The 21,782-nt window shown below is 39.8% G+C and overlaps 1 protein-coding gene across 2 annotated transcripts in view; it reads left to right on the plus strand.

Annotated features, from left to right (window-relative positions):
* The first annotated feature begins 1,562 nt into the window (after positions 1-1,562).
* The window catches only part of zbtb7b (zinc finger and BTB domain containing 7B), a 29,008-nt gene continuing 8,788 nt past the window's right edge, over positions 1,563-21,782 (plus strand). Inside the window, exons 1-2 of one of the 2 annotated variants that reach the window (XM_012865780.3) lie at positions 1,563-1,926; positions 5,791-5,898. The gene's annotated coding sequence lies outside the window, so the exon portion shown is untranslated. The remainder of the gene's footprint in view (positions 1,927-5,790; positions 5,899-21,782) is intronic. The other variant, XM_021318166.2, reaches the window with a different exon arrangement.

Consider the following 21,782-nt stretch of genomic DNA (forward strand, 5'->3'; position numbering starts at 1 on the left):
GGTACCCAGAGAGAAGCCATGCATTGCACGGAGAGCCCAGGTGGATAGTTACGTTGTATTTATTTGAGTAGCTTATTTTTTTAAGGACGTCTGGGAATAGTTTTACTGCATCATACCTTTTACTTCTGTTTGAGAAATATTGTTTTGAATAACCCCAATTAAGCAAATTAGCAAACCTCATGACGAAAGAACCCATACTGGGATTTGAACCCACAGCCTATTCACTGAAACAGTTCTCACCTCTTTTTACTCAAATATATATATATATAAAAATCCAGCGCAAGTAAATTTCTTCAAAAGTAACCTAATTAGTGTTGAAATTAATCTCAATATAAATACAGATGCTCAGTGAAGGCCCCAGATGTTTGCTCGAGAACATTTTGTCCATTATAAACATACAATCCAGGTGGCAGAATCTGTCACCAAGCCTGTTTCCTGTTTGTTGTGCCCTCTACTAATCTCGTCTTTGTGGATAGAAAGTAACTCCTGAAAGTCCGATTTGTAGTTTTCCACATGTGACTCGAGGGACACAGCAAACAAGAAGCTTGTTAGACTTTATGCAAAACACACAACTCACACTAAACACACCACCTCCTTCAGTAATACATGGCAGTGCAGCATCATGCTGTGGAGATGCTTTCCTCCATCAAAGACAGAGAAGGTGACTTCAGGAAGACTTAAAATCCGTAGCAAGACTTGGAAATTGGTTGTTGCGGACATAAAATTTATAGAAAACTGATATATATATATATATATATATATATATATATATATATATATATATATATATATATATATATATATTAGCAAAAGAAACCGGTAGAGACATACCCTAAGTTGCACATGTATGCCACAACTTTGTGTGTTTTTTTTATAACTACGTTCATAACTTGTATTTATTTAGATGATATGCTGTATTTCTGCATATGTATGACCTTCTCTTGCTGGATGCAGAGGACAAGTTTCCGTTTTATGCCAATTAAGAACAAAACATCTCTTGCATTAAATGTCAGATGTGACTCCCTCAGCAGTCTCCTGTTTTCATTCTTTTCTTTTTTTTTTTCTTTAAGTGATTCACAAAAAGAAGTCATTCTAAAAAAGTCCCTTCTGGTGTCCTTTGAGCCTCCACACTGGATATGGTACATCCTCTGCGTGAGTTTCATTTATCACAGTATGGTTTCCTTTTTACTTGACTGAGCTGCCAGGCGCATAGCTTTGGAGCTCTACTTCTCCATCCACGGCCACGTCCGGATGGTTTCCGGGTGGGGGGGGGGGGGGGGGGGGGGGTAGTTCAGCCATGAGTCTATTAGCGCTGTTTCGACTGAAAACGCGTGTGCATCCTACAGGTAAGCTGCTGGCACATATCCCTCAATCCGCTTTCCGCTGCCCACCTCTGCGCAGAGATGCCCAGAGGAGGAGGAGGAGGCGGAGGAGCCCACCTCTCTCTCCGACAGGCACCGCTGCGGGCCTATCGTACCTCGGCGGACCCCTCCCTGCGTGCCCTGCCCACCCCGGCGGTCTCCTCTCCTAGCCCTGCCAGAGCCAATCCGGCGACTGGGTGTAATAAGTAGGACAAGCCGCTTCCTGGTTCTCAGAAAGGAGGAGCTGCTGGGAGTCGGAGTGGGCGAGCGGAGGCAGAGCGCCCTGTGTGTGTGCGGGGGGGTCAAAGCAGCCCAGAGAGCCGGCGGTCCGTGGAGACAACGGGAGGAGAGCAGGACAGGGGACAGGACATTTTGGTGAGGATAAAGCTCCTGCCGCGCGCTGAAGTGGGGACGGAGCCTACATTAAAGAAGACACGCGCTGGGATTATTTTTTAAAGGGGGGGAATTTAAAGCTGTATAAGAAGTCGTCAGGGTGGGACAAATCCAGGAAGTGTCGGTCAGGTGGGAGGCGACGAGTTGGGACAGGTGACACACCGGCACTCAGGTAACCGCTTCTTCCGATTCCTCTCGAAAATGACACAAAACTACAAGACATGTTGGTTAAATAAGACTTTAGTCGCGGCGTGAATAAACCTTCCTCCCCACTTCTTCTTCTTCTCCTATCGGCGGTGTGACAAGGAGCGACTGTCCTCCTCTCTGTTTTTTTTTCTCTCTCTCTCTCTCTTTCTTCACATCATCCTGTTTCACCTTTAAACCAGAGAAAATGAAACCCGTTTAGGTTGACCTGGCTTGTGCCAGAGAGATGCGCGCGCTTTGCGTTCAGGTGAGACGGCAGAGAGGAGCGGGGTCGGCGGGTACGTTTCTGAACACCGGGCTGCTAATTATAGCCGAGAACACCGGCTGACATCCAAAACCTAACCTGCTCTCGTGCACATCCACCTGGACGCGCGCGGGCCACTAGATGGGTATGGCAAGACATTAGTGCCAACTATCTGCGTATTATTCCAACGTGCCTGGTAAAGAAATTATGTGGAAAAGAAAGAAAAAATAATTCTTTAATAAGTCAGGGCGCCGCCAAACTTCAGAATGCTGTGCTGGGGAAAGTCTTGCATTGAACACAAGTTTGCGTCCCTTTTACCCCCTATTTTGGGGATTAGAATAGTGGCATTCATTGACAATCAAGAACAACATTCAATAAGTCTAACATGCTTTGAACGTAGGCTAATAATATCGCCAGAAGAGTCATGAAATTATTATTAAAGTTGGTTAAAAACTCCCTAGGACGCCATATTTGCAATGACTGGTGTTTTCTAACTCCTGTTAATGACAAAACTCTTAAGACCCACCTCCAGTCTGAGGCTTCGCCGTCAAAAAGTCTTTATCTGATCTGCACGATGGTATTTCCAGTTGGTGCATGCACAAACCAATCTAGTTCTCTTCCGGTTCATAAATGCTAAAATAATGAATAATGAATTTAACAGTGTGGTTTGTGTTTAAGGTTAGGTGTCGGTATCTGGTTAAAGATTGTATTTATGAATCGGGAAATGGACTGAGAATGTGAGGGCCTGAGAACCAGGCATCTGCACAGATAGACGGCTAGTGGTGCTTTCTTGGTTAAGAAAAGTGCCCGTTCTGCTGGCCCCCCAGTGTTTTTTTTTTTCTTCATTTATATTTAAAAATTAAAAAATACCCTATGGAAACCTATGTTGATGGAATCCCCTGCGCTGAAAACATTGCATGGCTTCTGGATCAATGCTTCCCAAAAAAAAAAAGGATTTAAAAAGAGAAAAAAATATGTGCACCACAAGCAGTAATGACACTCCCATTCAAAAGGTGGCGCCAAACACAGCAGATAAGGGAAATGATGAACCTGGTGGTGAGCAAAAGAAGAAAAACAACAACAATGATGGCTGTTTTTATAAAATGGTGTCTTGATATTTGCCGTTTTGTCCTATTTGGTGTAAATTGTCTCTCTGAGATTCCAAGAACACAACTTTTCTCTTCTATACTGTTGACAAACCAGCGCATTATCGACACCTTTGAGGCGGTTGTGAAAACTGTGCATGTCTTAGCGGAGCGTGGTTTCAATTTGCCCATAAATGGTGGAATAGAACATGTAGCTTTAATTCTTTGACATTAAGGATAGTTGTGAGACATTTTTATTTAATGACTTTGCTTATTACACAATTTCCTTAGCCGACATATTGGAAAAGTGCTAATATCTGGCACTAATGGCTTGCCATAGTTCTGCTGGATTTAGCCTTCTGTGCTAATAAAAGATCTAGCCACAGTGGTCTGTTAATCATCATCATCATCATTATCGTCATCATCATCCCCACGGCGCACCCAGTGTTTTATTTTAATCCTGACCCAATCCTGTGTTACAGCAGGATACATGCTTAGGCTGTAATGTTAGGTTAAGGCTTCTGCCTGCCACACTGGGTGGGGAGAGGACTGTCAAGCCAGTGGGCTTTTGTGTGCGTGCATGCGTGTGTGTCTGTGTGTATTCTTTATAGAGGTAGATGTGTTGCTGACTCGCCCCTCTGACAGACCGGCCTGACTAGCTCAACTCGTTTGGGTTCGGTTTCCCCATCTCGGCCGCAGAATGTTGTTTAAATCTTTAGGCCTTCTTACTGGGAAATTATTGCTTCCACTTGTGAGCAAAGCCGAAATTTGGAAAGAGAGGGGGGGGAAAGAAAATTCACAATTATCACTTGGCGGGACTTTTCCAAAGTGACACACGCTGATTATTTTGCAACAAACGCTTAACAGCAGCTTTGTTAACCCAGCAAACATTTATGCGCAACACAATTAGACGGTTGTGTTTCATCCCACACCTTTGGTGTCCTGATCTGACTCGGTCATGGTTTGCTGTCTGCAAGGCTGCTGGCATCACTCATTTATTTACTCTTGATCTGCATTAAGCATGGGCCGATATGCGACTCTGACGGTAAGATAACCTGGAGTAAAATCAATTTACCTGAGATCGGAATCGACAATTTTCCCCTTGATAGCTTCTGATCTTTGATCGGGAGGTCAGATACTGAAAAATCTGATATTTTGTTGCTTTTCGTCTAATGCATCAAAACTAACTCCTGCCATTTTCACTCTGAATGTATAAACTGGCAGCATGTAGTTTAATAAATTTCAGTAAGTCTATGTATATTTCCACTCATAAATAAAGGATATCTTGTACTTCCTTAGTTTTCTGCAGGTGCAAACTTTAGAGATGAAAATAATTTGTAGGTTAGCCTGTAAAGAAAACTGACAATGGGGATCAACCAGGAGCAAAGCCTGATCGGTGCAAAACACGGAGTGAAAAAAGTCACAACATTTCCGCAGTGGTTTTAAAACAAAGCTGTATAACATAATCTAATTGCATTTATTGCAGACATCCATCCATTATCTATACCGCTTGCTGGGGATTTGGTGCATATTTCCTGCGGTCTTTAGGCATCTCTAGGGTACACCCTGGGCATGTCTATAACAGCTATTCATATTGCTGCTAAAATAAAATATTAACAAATGCAGCTATTTGAATATTATGTTTAACATTTGTTATTGTTACTTTGGTGTTGGCACATCGCCTTGAGCTTGAAATATATAGATTAAACAACCAATAAACTCAGCAGAAATACCTTCTTTTTTTTTTCTTCTTCTTCTTTAGTTTCCGTACAGTGACGTTCTGTGTTTTTCGTGACTGGACACGTTTCTAACAGCCAAAAAAAAGAAAAAAAAGAATGAATTTATGTATGTGAGAAAAGAGCGTAGCAGCTCTCTTAAGTCAGTTAATTGGCAGTAAAGTGGGGGAGGAGCAATACTGGTTTAAACTATACCCCGTACGGCCAGAGAAAACCCTTGGCTTCCCTGGCACTTTCTTTCAGTTTCGACACCATAACTATTCGGGTCAGTTTCTGGTAACTGGCCTGTGGCTAATCTACATACACATGGTTTCATTTCAATATTTTTTTTTTCCCAAGTGCTGAAAACATCAGGAAAATAGAGATACTGCCCACATGCCAGGCCCTCTCTGTGGTGTGTAATGATCATGTTCGTCTGTGAGACATGTGTTTGTGTGGGATTTCCTGACCCGACCTGCTGCAGGAGGGCTTTCTTTTTGAAAGAAGTCAAAAGAGGAAGCGGTTGGTTTCTATCAGGTTTTTTTCTGTTCTTTAACAAGCCCCCACCGCCACCCTTCATACTCCAGATTAATGTGATATATATCATATGATGGTGTGTGGGTGTGCATGCGAATCCATTTGCATCATTGCAGACTCAAACATATTTCGCAAAACTAGAAATGAAACAAGCGTGTCAGTAAAGGAAACGCATTCAATTCCCATCAGTTCAGATTAATCAACATTTAAATGTTATTAATTTCGTTGGAATTCTCTGGCTTCCCTTTTAGGTTTACCGTATGATCTCTGGCCTCTAAGTAAAAGACAAAGGAGGAAGGGATAATCGTACGAGAGACGGACAGCAGGCACCCATCGTCTCCTGGGTTTATGGACTGGAGGTAAGGATATTTTAATGGAATTACAAGCTGCCTTTTTTTTTTGGCAGTTTTTGTTTAATGGGCTAAAGGCACCTAACTTAATTACAGCTTATAGCCGTCTTTCTATCCATTAGCTCCTTTAGATGAGCATAAAAGGCCACATTAAGCCAGATTTTAAGCAACCTACCCCCTCCGCTGAGGTGGGGATTTTTAATTAATAAGCATCTCCAATCCTTTTTTATTTATTTATTTATTTTAATTTTTCTTCCTTGGAATCAGATTGTTAAACATTGCAATATTGTTAACAATCTGCGCTCATGTATTTTAGTTTGATTACATGTAGGGTATTTGAGTTGACCTGCATGGGATCAATTGTGATATTTATGTCTAAAGAAGGCTTTATATTTTATTTTTCTTGTCCACCTGTGGAAAGCCATTGGAACCTTTCATGAGCTCAAATTTCACTCACTTACCCATAGTTCAATGTACAGTTCTGTGGTGATGATACACAGCTCTGTCAGATGTACACCGTCTATGTAGTCTCTGAGTTACAAACTTTCCAAATATGAATGATATCGAATATTCTTCTTATGCAGTTTCACCTCAAACCAAGCATCCTTGTTGTATGACTCCTGCTCACGGCCTTACTGGGGAGGTTTCTTTGGCTTCGTCACTTAATTAGATGATTCATCGTCATCTTTGCTCTGTCTGCGCATTCACAAAGTTCTGAGCTGCACAAGGTTGAAAGCTGAGGAACGTGGTGGACCTTCAAGGCCATCTGACAAAATTATCACGATGGAGCAAACAGCATGAGCAAGCTGTCTAGACGGGAAAAATAAACACATATCCACGCAAAGGACCTTTTCGATTGGGGGGGAAAAAATCTAAAAGGATTTCAAGAAGTGACATTTAAACAATAAATAATCAACTTAATGTTGTAAATTGTAAAGCAGATGTACTTTACTGATGTAAAATACTTTTTTTGGACTGCTTTCTTTGTAATGGTGCTTTCTTTTTGTATTCAGAAGTCGAAATATCCAACGTCACTAGTAGTAGAGTCAATTGGAGCTCGACTGCCACTCAGGGTCCCTGAGAAAGACCCTGACCCCGTAATTCCACATCCTCCGCTCCTGTATGTGTCCTTTATTTTCCAGTCCGCCTCCTTGAGTCCGTGAAAAGCAAAGCCTGCTACATCCGCGGTTACTCCGTCTAACTCTGCTCCAAAGTTTCTTGGAGCCCATGAAGAGAGCGTGTGCGATCATCCTCATTACAAGCAAAATGCAATTCTATCTGGAGAGGATTACCAGGTTTTAAATTAAATGTTAAAAAGACAAATCTGCTATATGGTGCAAAAAGAGTGGTTTGTGTCCAATATTTAAATAAAACAGTTAATTATATTGGGAATAATAATAAAAAAAGTGAATTTGTGGTTAACGATCTATAGCTACGCCATTTAAATTTAATAAACCGGACGCTGTTGTTGTTCTTTTTCCTGTTTGCTACGACTGCAATTGGCGAGCTTGACTCAGGCCGGAGCCAAACAGACCAGAATGGAGCAAAAAATTGGACTTGCTCCGTATTTTGAAGGCGAACGACAGAGAGCTGGTTTGCTGATGGTGACGTTCGGAGAAGTCATGCAGAATGGGGAACTGTTCTCATTAATTAAAGTAACAACGCAGTTCCTCCGTCGGTTCGGACGTGCACGTACGTGAACGAGACAGAGCGGTCACGCTTGATGTGGAATCTGGGTTCAGCACCAGATTGCTCCCTGGGTGCAGCACAGTGGCAGCCCACTGCTCCCAGGGAGATGGGTTAAATGCAGAGGACAAGTTAGTTTGGGTTGTATGCTGCAATGACAAATAAAGTTGATTAATATTACTCAAAAGCCAAAGGTTCCTGATCAATGCGCACAACAATCAGCCAATCCCACTGGTTTTTGGTATTTTGGTTCAATAAGACTGTGACGATGCTGATTATGACATGCCCACGTTTTTCTTACTACTCTCTTTCTGAGCTTTACTATCTGGGCCACTTAGATCTACACTTCTTAAACAGTTTATTAGATACACTTTGCTAATCTCACTCACTTGTTGCTAGAGAGTTTGAATGTTTTTTTTATTTCTTTTTTGTGTTTTTTTTTTTTTAACTTGAACTGATTGATCACAACGCATAACAAATCCCACTGGTTTCCAGCTGGGAACTGGTGCAAACAGCCTGCTACTCTTCCCCACCGACGCACAGCCGCCCCCATAAAACGAAACACCGTTCTGAGTATTGTCTCGAAGAGCTCCATCTACTTCAACTGGTTGCCTTTCTGGCTGATTTATTATATGATTTGGGTGGATCAAACAAGGCAGATGTTACTTCGGTAGGTTATTTTTTGATTTAGGAACAGCATAAAACTGCACTGCAAAAACAGAACTAGAAATAAGTAAATGTTCTTAAAATCAGTGTATTTGTCCTTGATTTGAGCAGGTAAATAAGATGATTTGCCAATGGAATAAGATTGTTGCACTTAAAATAGGAACAAATCATCTCTACCATCTTATTTCAAGTGCAGGATGTCTAATTATCTTATTTTAGGGATCAAAATACCCATTCCATTGGTAGATAATCTTATTTACCTGCTCAAATCAGGGAAAAATACACTAACTTCAAGAACATTTTACTTATTTTTAGATCAGTTTTTGCAGTGTGAGAGGTAGAACTAATGGTGAACTTTAGGCATCTTAGGTTTAACTTTTGTTTGGGAGTAAGGATGCATAACATTTGGAAAAGATTATATTGATATATGTGATTATCACCTATAGATGATACCATTAGGATTGCACATTCTACATCCTGGTCACAAACAGAATAATGGGTTGTACGAGTCCAGATGGCCAAATGTATCCCTGGAAAGTAGATTTGTATGGCACCTGGGATATTATTTATATTGATATTGTATCCAAGCAGACCTTTGGGATTTGGAAATTGCACACATTGATATTAAGACAATGATGATATATTGTGCAGCTCCATGTGGAAGTGAATCGTTTCTTTTAGGTTTTACTTCAACTTTGGGGTGTTTTTACACGTTAAAGTTCTGACATTGTGCAAAAGAAAAAGCCGCCCTAAAACAAATGTATGCTAAGAGTCAATTGCTTGGACACACCTTCACATTCAATTGCTTGTCACTGTCTCTGGGAACTCCTTCGAGACTATTGAAAAACATTTTCAGGGGACTGACTACCTTTTTAGAATTTGAAAAACATAAAATATATTTTGTTATTTCCCAATTTATGGTTTGCTGCATGATTCTATACATTTGTCCTTCATACTTTTAGTGCCTTTGCTATGTTTCTGTTACGAGATGAAAAGAAATAAAAGTAAGGAAAAGCAATTGAGTGACACAAGTGTGACCAAGTTTCTGACTGGTAATGTACAAATGAAGATGCATTTGCACTATTTGGCCAAAATCAGAAGATTATCATCCAGGCTGGTGATGACCTACAAATATATCTATATTTCTAATAAATGAAGGCCTCCCACCCAAGCCGTCCACAGCTGTGCTTATTTTGTCAATCTTGAGCACACATTGTTCAGTATTGCTGTCTAAAAATCTTCTGGGGGAAAAAAATCGTTCTTGGGTCTAATTATGATCTTACTCTAGAACAGCGGTGTCCTCAATAATAAAATAAATAAAGGTTTTAACCACTCAGGCCAAAATCATCACATTGGAAATTCTCACGAGCCACAATATTTAAATAAATTTAAAAAGAGAAACTCATTTTGGTGGAGTTTATCTATTAGGAGCAGCTTATCAGTATACAATATTTTGTTAGTCAAAGTGGACTGATGTAGTAGAAGAGGGTTATGTTTCTTGGGAATGGTCCCTTTTCCTATGTTTGTTTTTAGGTAATTCTATGTTTCCCGTTTTCTTTGTTTTGAAAATTAGGATCTGGGTTACTTTTTTTATTTATTTTTTTTATAAATTAGCAGTATTTAGTCAGGTTTGAAGAGTAGTTGCTCCCCATTTTGCTTCTGAGTAAGAGTTGTGGGTCTACGAGGATCATTGTCCTGTTTACCGTGACCTTACCAGATAAGCACAAAGCCTGCTGGATAAAATGCAGATATTTTGTGCAATAAGTATTTTTTTTCCAGTGAAAGTCCTGTCATAAATCATTTTCAATGAAGTGTCCCTCTGCATTCATAATCTGGGGAGGCAGATTTAAACCATAATTGAACCGTGGTCCCTCAAAATCACTCTAAGAGCCACATGATCCAGTGTTTGGCCAGTCCTGCCCTATAAGAGTATTTGTCTTTCTCGATAGTTGTTATTTAGATGCTTCTGTACAGAACTGTGGTGGGTGCATATCAGCCAGCGATATTAGATGTGCAGCTTTCAGTATCTGCACAAAATAAAATCCGCAAACCCTCTGTCTCCAATCAGTTGGTGTTTTTTCCTACCTGTTGGTCCTACCATGTCAAATAGCAATGGCATTCCAACAGGTTTAATCATCCTGCAGGATAAATCTAAATTGGAAAATAATAAAAATATTTTAAAAAAAGTCGATTAAACAACTCTAACCTTGCTGTGCTTTTCATCCAGACTGCTTTTCATGCCTCCAGTCAGCTCCTAGCCGGCTGCAAGCAGACTGAGATGATCTGAAATCCATTTGCGCTCATTTATCAGGGGGAGCACTTAGACGAGAATTTGACTAACTTCCCTGAGTATGACTTCATCGAGGTCATTGCACATTCTTTGTTTCTCCGACATCGTTTACACCACAAACACTTTGTCGTGGTCAAACTTTGGTAAACGGCGGGTGGGAGGAGCCTCCCGGAGACATCCCCGTCCTTGGAACCAAATATGAGCTGAATAAAGTGGTCAAGCAGTTGAATATTTTATAGGCAACCTGGAAGTTAACTCCTCTGTGGTTTGCTGGCTGCAGTCGCTCTATAACTCCAGCTGGCCTTTGAAGATGGCTCAGGAATAATGGCAGATCAGGAGGATGTTTGTAAATTATTTTAGTTTTTCGTTGGATGATGTGCACATTGAGAGTTTGACAACCCCTGAGACCTAAATATTTGTGGCGGAGCAGTAATACACCGTAGTATTTGAGCCCGAAGAAACAATGTTATGTGTCATCTAATAAACTAAACAAAAAATGTTTTTTGAAAATATCAAATTTGCCATAATAAATGTAAATTGATATTGTCTACACAAACAAGTGTTTTTTATGTTTTCTAAGCAAACTATAAAGAGTCTTGGAAATGAAACTCAATTCCCATGAAGCAAATTTAATTGAAGGATATTTGATTTATATTTAATTGTTTAGAATGTTTTGAATCTTTTAATTAGCAAGACGGGACTTTTTTTTTTGTCCTGGGGTAGAGTTGTGATGTGGCACAGAGGTCTGTGTCTTTTAGTCGCTCTTCAAAATGGGAAAAACAAGAGAACTTGGCATTCAAGTACATCTGGCTGAGATTATTCTGCTTGAATGAATCCCTGATTTTCAGGGCTCCCAGGAAAAGTAGTTCAATGGAGCCCTCAGACCAAATAGAAATACAACAAACAGGAAAATTAAAGATAGGTGTATATGTGTAAAAATGTAATATTTGTTTTGTGCTAAAGCTCAAAGACATAAATTAACATTTAATACATATATATGGATGTATGGTCTACATTTGATGGAGTTTGTTGAGTGAAATTATGCAAATTTCATATTAGAAGTTCTTTGAAAATTATTCCTCAGTTTGCTCTATTTGTATATGTGCACAACAAATATTACTGAAATAATGTTTACTCTTTTAATTGTCATCTGCTACCAGGCCCGAGCCGTTTCTATGATGAATTCCACTAATTGTGCTTGGGTTGCTCTTTAGCAGAAAAGCAAACATATCCTGTGCAATAAGCACTTAGAATCTGGTAATAAATTGAATGGGGGTAAATTTTATACTGTATGCTTAAAGCTTGAGCTTAAACTAATTAATAAGCATGATGTATTATATTGTTACAACAGTAATAAGCAATATAATATTTGAGCAGCAGTTGCAATAAAAGTTGCTTTTCTGTTTGTCATCAAAAGCAATTAATGCTGTTATTTAGCAGTTTTAATTAAAAAACTTTTGGTGCACATGCCACGATATGGTAATATTGTAATATTTTTAATCCGACTGGGAGAATTTCTTTGCTTGGAATCGTTAATAAACATTGGATTTATTACAATATTAAGCAGTTTGATTAGCAGATTAGCGTTGTGCCAACCTGATCTGTCAGGATTCAGCTTCAGTGGGTCAACCCAGATCTACTGAATCTAAACTACAAAAGTTGCTTATTGCCAAAAGGAGGACCTGCAATCAAAAAAAAAAATGTTCTGATGTTTTCTAAGCTCTTTGTTCGCGCTTGATTTTCGTTCTCGTGTGCGTTCGTGTCAGTCGTGGGCAAACTTGCGCGACAAATCATGTGACCGCGGCCTCGCTGCGCTGGTGACAAGCATGTGTCCGTGAAGCGGTGGATAGAGGGAAGTGACATGTCGAGTGGTCTGCCGGGTGAGGAACACACTCGCCCCTGTGCACATGCATACATGCATGTATATGTGCGCACGGTTCCAGGAACTGCTTTAATCAGGGCATACGAAGCCCTTATAAATTCCCCCTTTTCAGACCTGGGTCTTTCAGTTTCATACGAACCATGTGAGTGGGAGGAAGGTGGGGAGACAAGAGAGAGAGAGGAGGAGGCGGATTGGGAGTTTTTATTTCTTATCCCTCCCCCCCAAAGTTTGAATGCGTCTCATTGTCTTGCGTTATACTTGCTCCTATCATTCTGAGAACATCTCTAGTATTACCCTGAACTGTGTTCATGCGACAATTATGAACAAAAAAAGAAAGAAGAAAATTACACCTCGGTGCTCAGACTGATGTGTCATCGTTTGCATGAGGGTCACGATGGTTCGTCGGTGGTTTGATGTGACGGCACCTTCTCTGTAAGGTCACTGCATGAACTTCACACATCATTTCTTTCCCTCCTCTATTTAAACTTATTAGGAAGTCAAGGCCTGGATTTGTGAGCTAGTTTCTCCACACTGCAAACTGTAATAACTCAGGGATGACTACATGCTGTCCGTAATCCAGGCTGCTGCTGCTGCTGCTGCTGTCATCGAGTCTTGCCCCCACTCATTCTGTGTCAATAGAGGAAGTTATGTATCTGCCATTTCCTCTTTTCAGTCATGAGTTTCTGTAACATTTGACAGCCCTCCCTTGCTCTCGACCACCAGCCTCACAGCCCACGCCACCCCTAGGATAAACCAATTGGCAGGTGGCCTTGACTTTTTGTCGCGCTCTTCTTGTAAAGCGTCAGAGCGACGTAGACTTGAGAGAGAAAAAACAGCTACACAGGCCGAAGGAGTGGCAGTGATTCAGCTCTTCTAGTAACACTGCAATTGTTTCTGTACACACTGAGCGGGCGGTTATCATAAATAGGTACAGTGAGACAACACTTCAGGGAAAGTGAGAATAAACACCCAAACATGAGCAGGCAAAAGGGACTCGTCGCTGCTGAAAGTGACCCCTTTCATGTCTGTCGCTCAGAGGGGAACTCCAGCTGCAGATGGAGGCTTGTATTCCAGAGGGGCTTCTTGTCGTCCCTTGTCATCCCAAAAACAAAAAAACTGAATCATCTTTGTTAATATTTAAAAGAAAATCAATTATTTATGTGAAATAACATGCAACTCATTTATCTTACATTTGTAAAATATGGTCGAAAGCCAGATAACTCGTATAGACGCTGTGCAGAAAGACACGGAACCATTTTTTTCCCCTCACTGTCTGAGATTAAATCAGACTTTTCCCTTTTTACGTTAGAATTGCCAAAATGATTTCAATTTACCAGAATTAAGAGACAAGTGAGCAGAGGATAATTTTCTCAAGCATCAGAAGTTTGCATACACCAAGGTCAATATGCATTTAAAATCCTTGGGAAAGCCTGGTGGAGTTGTGACATGGCTTTTAAGGTTCTTATTTAGTTTACAACATCTTGGTTGCTTGGAGACGTACGTGTGGCTGTATTGTATGTCAACACCAAAATCAGCCAAGATGCCAGGAACAGATTTGTGGATCTCCACAGGTCGGGTTCATCCTGGGGTCCATTTTCTGTTCTAGATGCCTGTGTTCCAGGTAAGAACATATATATTGGTTTGAAAGGTCCATATCAACCCCAGAACATAATCCCAGTATGTTGTAAAGCAGCTGGCTGAAGATGTTGAGAATGTGTTGCTATCCACAGTGAAACGAGTTCTGTACCGACATTGGCTGAAGGGCCACTCAGCATGGAAGAAGCCATTACTCCTGAAGGAACATTAAAAACATATCATAGTGTGCAGATGTACTTGGGGACAGAGGTCTTAATTTTTGAGGACATGATCTGTTGTTTTTTTTTTAATTGAAGTTCAAGTGTTTGGTCAAAATGACCGTAATGAGATTTGGAAGAGAAGGTGGGAAGCTTGCAAGCCCGAGAACATCATAGTGGGATTGGTCAAAAATGTCCTAAATAAGGGAACCAGTTGATTGCATCAAAGTCCCGACCAGCAGCATTCACTCCTGGGGAAGCGTAGAGCTACAGGGAGAGGAGTCTGCATTGTTCATGGCTTTGCAGCAATCCCTCATACTGAGCAAGCATGAAGCGACAGTGGAAGGAAAAACCTCCAGCAGAACCGGGCTCAGTATGAACGGTCATCTGCCTCGACCGACTGGGGGTTAGAGAAGACAGAGCAGAGACACAACAAGACAGACAAAAAAGCACAGAAGCACACATTGATCCAGTAATCTGTTCTACATTAGATGGTAGTAGCGGGTGATCTGTCTTCACTGGATGATGTCTCAGTTAACAGAACGCCAGACCAGGTGTACCTACTATGAAGAAAAAAGAGAGAGAACAAAAAGTTAAAAGCTGAAACGACGACAGTCATTTCAATGTAATGCAATGCAAAACTGGAGAACAGTAGGAGAACTCAGCAGAGTGAGAGAAATAGGCCCTGATGTTCTCCAGCAGCCTAAGCCTATAGCAGCATAACTATAGAGGTAGCTCAGGGTAACATGAGCCACTCTAACTATAAGCTTTGTCAAAAAGGAAAGTTTTGTAATTAGTTACCAAAGTCTATGTTTGGAGAGGCCATCAAAAAAAACCCTGATCCAACAGGATATTTTTGGCAAAAGCTGAGAAGTGAGGCAACCTACAGATGTGACCCAGTTGTATCGGTTCTGTCAGAAGGTTTGGGCCAAAATTTCTGCAATTTCTGTTGTAGGAGTAGACCTAAAACGTTTGACCCAAGTCACACAGATGAAGCTGCAATTATACTGAATATTATAGAAATGGATGTAAATGTCTGAATTGTAAGATTGTAAAAACAAAGTCTAAACAAATTCTCATTATTCTAGCATCTAGCAAATTCATTTTTTTTATTTTTTTTTGTAAACCCTACTGCCCTAAAAGAGGAAACATTTAGTTTGATTTACGGTCGGACAGAAAGAGCGACTGGTTGTGTTTTATATCTAATATCTGGTGTCAGCTGTACGTGCTTCTGGTCTAAGTGGTAAAGCTGTCACTTGGCATTTGAAGGCTGCAAGGGAGAAAAACAGTTTCGACTCTTCCAGCCCCTCCGCTGAGGTTAATGTTGGTGTTTTTACAAGCAGCATGACTAAAACCTCTTCCTAAATTTCTTCTGAGGACTTTAATTGCCTGTAAGTGAAGTAAAAATGGACACACTCCCCTACTTCTCATTCTGTTCAGCTGATTTGTCAGGAAGTTGGCACATCTTTCCCTCATCTCTTCCGGCTGCGTTCTCTCTCTCTCTCTGTGTCTCTCTCTCTGTATTCTCTATCTACCTGTCGGGAAGCTATTGTCGTTCTTCTGCTTAGCCTTTTTTCCTCCGAGCCGTTTCTGCATGTCTTTCGTTTTAATCTTTCCATCTTCTCTCGTGGTCGACCATCTTCACTGAGCACAGGAAGAGGAAACTGATCAGGATCAGTTGGTTTTTGCGACACTTCTGTGTGTTTCTGCATGTGTCCAGTACTTTTGCAAGATCTTCCTTTTTTAAAGTGGGAGGTCGTTCGTGCAGGACGACTGCTGCCTTTCAGATCCTCCCTTTCATGTGGCAACTTTAAATACAGGATGCGCACTTATATGCTCGCAGTTTAATCTTCTTCTTCTTCTTCTTCTTCTTCTTCTTCTTCTTCTTGTCAGCCATGAAAGCTAAAAGATTTGTCAAAAACATAAAACAGCTATAAAAAGCTGTAAAATGGTCAACAAAGTACATATAAACACCCACCTGATTCACCCCATCTTACAAATTTTCATGATTGCAATAAATATATTGATTAGGACAGACGCAACATTCCCATTGTTCCTTTTAATGTTACTTTCTTTGAAAAATAAACCCACATGCACTACAACACCTACACTACCTAAACTTAACAACACACACAGAGGCATCACAACTCCTCTGTACTCTCGGTACTGAGAAAAAAGCACCAAAATAGCCCATTATGCTCTCTTGAAGTTTATCATCAAAAAAGGTTTTAATTTCAGCTCAGAAAATGACTTTACAGTCACAATTTGCTGTGCAGTTTGAGTGCAGGGCATTAGGGCAAGTGCTAAAAGCAACACTAAACAAAACTGTATACAGTCTTGCAAATATAGATATGTTGACAATAGAACATTATTCATTTAGATTCAACCTATGTGAAGTAAAACTCTAGAAATATGTGAACATTTTCTAATATCCTTTTAATGTGACTTGTTTTGTTCAGCAATGGAAACACAACCTTTGGTTAATAAAGCAGCACTTAAGCTACTTTTTAAACAATAACGCTCAAATTTAAGAAATCTGAAGCTATCAACATTATTTTTATAAGTTTATTTCTAATACTGTTTCTAGATGTTAGAAAAGACACAAATAATTTTCTTAAAAAAAAACATTTAGATTGAGCAGGCATAATTTAGCTGGGGTTGAGTGTATTTTAAACAAATCTTTGATATTTTTCTTTACCTTTTTATTTAATATCAGTGCATAATCTCCATCTTTACTAAATATATGAATCATTTGTGGCAAAAATATACTCTGAATGGGATTTTACTACTTTTTTTATTTAACTTAACTTGAGTATAACTATTTATAAATTCCATGTTGATAATTGTTTTTATTAAAATCGGTAATTATGTCTGACCTCTTTTAACTGCATTCCTGTAGAATAAAACGAACAAAAAATGTTTGTTTGTTTTTTTTAAACTTTATAATTCATCAGTGTTGAAGAACCTTTAATTAACAAACTATGACTTCCTGTTTCCCTAAGGTATAATAATATATAACTGTGGCCCATTTCTCCATTTTGAAGCATGGCAGAGAGCACATGTTATTTTTTAAGGCTGAAATCCAGAAATGGCTATAAGGAAAATAACTAATCGTCTAAACCTGCCCATACCTATAGCAGAGTTTCTGCAAAGTTAAGAAACATTTCACGACCAAGTCACCCAATAACTTATTAAATACCTTGTATTTAAGCAAATTCAATAACCTTGTGAATCTAAATTGATGTTTTGTGACCTAGTTTAGTGCCCGTACAACTGGGTCACCTAAGTTAGACTTCTAGAGGGCAAAAAATAACCCGCAAGACGAGAGAAGTTAGTTCTTTAACCCGAGGCTGAATGAACCCAGCTCTCTCTGGCCAGGAAAATTTCATACTTTACAAGAACTCAAGTGCAGAGTTCACTACCACCACAGTGCAGCACCTTTTACATTTCTGGGAAGACATGCAAGATAAAAAAAAAAAAACACTTCTGCCCAGAATTTGTGTCGAACAAGTTGCAAGAACAAAGTTCTCTGTTCTTGGTGTGTTTAGTCCTTTTAATATCAAGCTGCACAAGTTGGGTTTTAGTCAAACGATTTAATTTCCTGCTTCCAAGCCAAATCTTTCTGAGCAGACATTCAGGAACATTTTGATTTAAATTGCCTGAAACGTTCAGCGAGCCATTTTTCCAGTCGCCGAATTGTTTTGCAGTTTTGTTTGTGGCAGAAAGCCAGATATCTAAATCCCTTTTGGACGGGGCTTGCTTTCATGCATTCAGGGGTTTGTTTTTTTTGTTGCACCCAAATTTCACAACCAGAACTACAAGTCACAGGACAAATAAATACTACCAGGAAATTCCTCACTAAACAAAAGCACAAATTTAAAGCTTAATAAATATAATTTATGACCTAGTGTTGAAAATTAGGGTACATTTAAGACATTTTAAGGCTTTAATAATAGATTTATTAAATATGTGGCTGTTTTTATGATATTTTACAAGGTCTTTAATTTAATCATCTTAATTTGGGGCTACAAAAATCAAAAAATGTATATACTAGGTGTCAAATTACATTTAGTTTTACTTTTACTTGTGGGGACACTAGTGGCATTTGGCTGTTTAATGATTTGTGGTCCTGACAAAGGGGTTCGGGTGATGTTCTGTGACTGAAAACAACACGAGGGAACCAACAAGCCCAGCCGAGTGGAAATTATCCTCAGACATTTTACCTTCTCTGCAAACTTCTGCTCCTGGAACAGGCTTCTGGCTGCAAATTATATGTTTAGGATATTAAAATCTAAATATTCATGTTGCTTTATGCAGACACCTGCTCCTTCGTCGTGAGAAGGTGTATATTTAAAGAGGTTTGCAAAGCAAGACGGGTTTTCAATAACTGTTTTGACGCTTACAATATACTGCAGGAAGGCATTTAGGTCAGTGAGTCATATGCTAGAGCTGAAAAACATCAATTTCAGTTGACAAAGTTACTGTAAATTGAGCTTTTGCAATTAAGTAAATAAAATATAGGTCAAGGAATCAGGTTGCTAACGGTATTTTTTTTTTTTTTTTAAGTCTTAAATGCAAATGATGCCAATCTACGGAGATGCATTTAACTGACTGAAGCCTGCAGAAGTCCTGCTGCAGTCGGAAAAATAATTCAGAAGTTTAAACCGACTGCATCTGTGTCAAACAAGGCTGGGTGAGTTCATCTCGCCAACCTGAGGAGGATGATGAAGGAGGCTAAAAAAAAAAAAATGCTGCTGCAGGTAGTTTCCATAACATTACGGTTTACCTGGATGCTTTTCATGTTGATCGCGTTGCTAATAAGAGTGGAGAGCTCTGGATACTTTCTGATAACTCTGCTGGAAGTGATGCAACTGGAAAGCATCAAACCAATTGGCTAAAGAGGCCGACAGGAGCTCGTCATTTTTGACATTTTTAATGACTCTGATTAAATAGAGGAAAGCACAATTCCTTCTGCATGCTATTTTTTTCTACAAAGGAGTGTGAAAATGAACCAAGTTTGTATTATGAGTCTCTTGGTCCACAGTTACACCCCCACAGTTCCCTGTTTGTACCACAGACTGACATGCTAAAACACCCCCGCTCAATTACTGCAACTCTGCTTATAAATTACTCATGTTTGACCGTAACGAAGCTTAAAAACCCGACTTTGGTCGATTCCTTTTTTTTGGGGCGTTCACACATAGTCTAAAAGAAATCGGGTTCGACGCAGTGAGTGGTTCGCCTACACACCTTGACGCTCCAGCGTTCACACACAGCTGTGGAGCACTGAGGGGTAGAAACTGCTGACCAGATAAGGAGCTGAAAGAAAAGGGGGGGAGAAGCAAAGTGTGAAACCACGCCGTCAGCAGGCTTTCTCTCTCTCTCACATCTGTGCTTGTTCTCCATCTAATGGTGAAAACTCCCTTTTGGTGATGCTAATGATAGAGGTGGCTGCTACCACATCGCTCCCTCAGACATCTGCCTACACACACACACACACAGAAGATTACACCTGCAAGGACTCTTGCTACTTCCTGTGGCTGCGTGCATGTGTTCACCTCTTGCTCGATAGTTGTGTTTATCTTCCAGCCGTCGTGTCACGGCTCCTCTCCCTCTTGTCTCTCTCTCTCTCTCTCTCTCTCGCTCTGTCTCCCCCTTCCTCTCCCCTTGTAACTTAACTCTCTCGACTCTTGTTTCACGTCTCGTTGCCAACACAGATTGTTGGAGGCCGGGACTAGATTTTCCTGTCTTAACCCCCCCCCCCCCTTCTCCTTTTCACCCCCTTATCTTTTAGAGTATCTCTACACCCACTCCCCATCCTCTCACTCACTCTCATGTGTTTCTCCTCCCCCGTACCCTCCTTATTTTTGTGATTTCTAAGAATATGTGTGTTTTTAGAAGACGCGCCTCCCTCATGTTCCTTTTGTTGCTGCTGTCATATCGTCTCAAATCTCAGACCATTTTTCCTCTTTCCAACCTCAGATTGATTTCCTTTGCTGCTACTGCTCCCTCGGTGCTTCACCGTAAGAAGCCGAGCAGAAATGTTTGGGTACAGTGATTTTTGTTAAAAAAAAAGAAACGCAGTAAGAGCAAAAACGTGTTTTTTTTTATATGGCTTTCAGAGAAGCAGCGTATGCTCTCTCGACAGTTTTCTATGAAAGATGACAGAAAAATAAAAATTAATTTTACCAAATCTAGCACTTTTATTTAAGTAGAATAAAAACGTGTGTTTTAATTCTGAAATATAGAGACAAGTGACAAACTTGGTTACAAAATAAAATAAAACCAACAGTAAAAATAAAAAAATAAAAAGTGAAAATATTTTTTTTTAACAAAAACTTTTAACTATTAAAGAATATATGTAACTTTTTTTAAATAATAGAATATGAAAAACATTATCTTTTTTTTTACCAAGTAATGATAAAATATTGTTGTGACTGTAACATTTTTACAGAGGCAGTTATTTTTATATTAATTGCGGTTTTAGACATACAAACGTGACAGCTCCAGGAATTGTTTTAAATTCCTGAAGAGAATAAACTTTGTTGACCGACAAATATGAACATGGGATGCTCCTCACTGACGGCCTTAATGCTAAAACACACTAATGGGTGTGGTATGAGATTCTCACAGTGTGAAGAAATAATTTCACAGCATTTAAACAAAAAACGGTAAACAAAAATATTCAGCATGATCCATTTGCAGGTATCTTGGTATCTTCAACATGCTTGAATATTTTGGGGGCCGTCTACTGTAGTAGCTGCAGTAGCTGCAGTCTGCTGTCACTGTAGTATGAAAGCAGAGTTACCATAAGAAGAGTAATGGATGGTGCTGCTTTACTTTCCAAGAATATCACAGTTTTTTTTGTTTTTTTTACCCCCAAACTGGTCTTTATTGCAGGTGAGCTGACTAGCAGCAGCAGGTGGAAGAATGGCAGCGTTGCTTTACGCCATCCTCAATACAGCCAGAGAGGTCACTCCGACACTTTCTCTGGCATTTGGTTAAAAGCATTCAAAACTGTAGGAACGGTTATGTAAAATAAAATGTGGCCATTTTCTTGTGCCGTGACTTTTTAAAAACGTCCTTGATACCTTGACACTGGCACATGATGATTAAAATCAAAAAAGAGAAAACATGAAATAAAAACAACTGGTCAGCAGCTATAAGAGGATTTTCTTCATCTCTGCAAAGCCACCTACCTAAAAAAAAAAATATATATATTTTTTGTTATACAATTATTAAATAATAGTGAAATGACTCATTTCCAAAATGTCAACTGGACATCGTTGTTGTATTTTTTATTTTTTTTTTCCAGAGATGCCCGCCTCATTTCGTAACAGTAACAAACGTCTTGAATGAATGAAAGCAAGTTTAAATCTAAATCTCTCAAGGGTGTGAATAATTTTGGGCTCAACCGTAACCTTTCAGCCACGCCGCCCTTCTTCAGACTAACAGAACATTAACAAAGCGTCCATATCGTAACACACCCATGTTATTCATGCTGGATCATAGATACGGTCCACATCAAGCGTAGGGCGCAGAATTCTGTACGTTTAGTTGCATGCTGCGAAAACCT

Source organism: Fundulus heteroclitus, chromosome 3, assembly GCF_011125445.2.
Source record: "Fundulus heteroclitus isolate FHET01 chromosome 3, MU-UCD_Fhet_4.1, whole genome shotgun sequence".
Lineage (NCBI taxonomy): Eukaryota > Metazoa > Chordata > Actinopteri > Cyprinodontiformes > Fundulidae > Fundulus > Fundulus heteroclitus.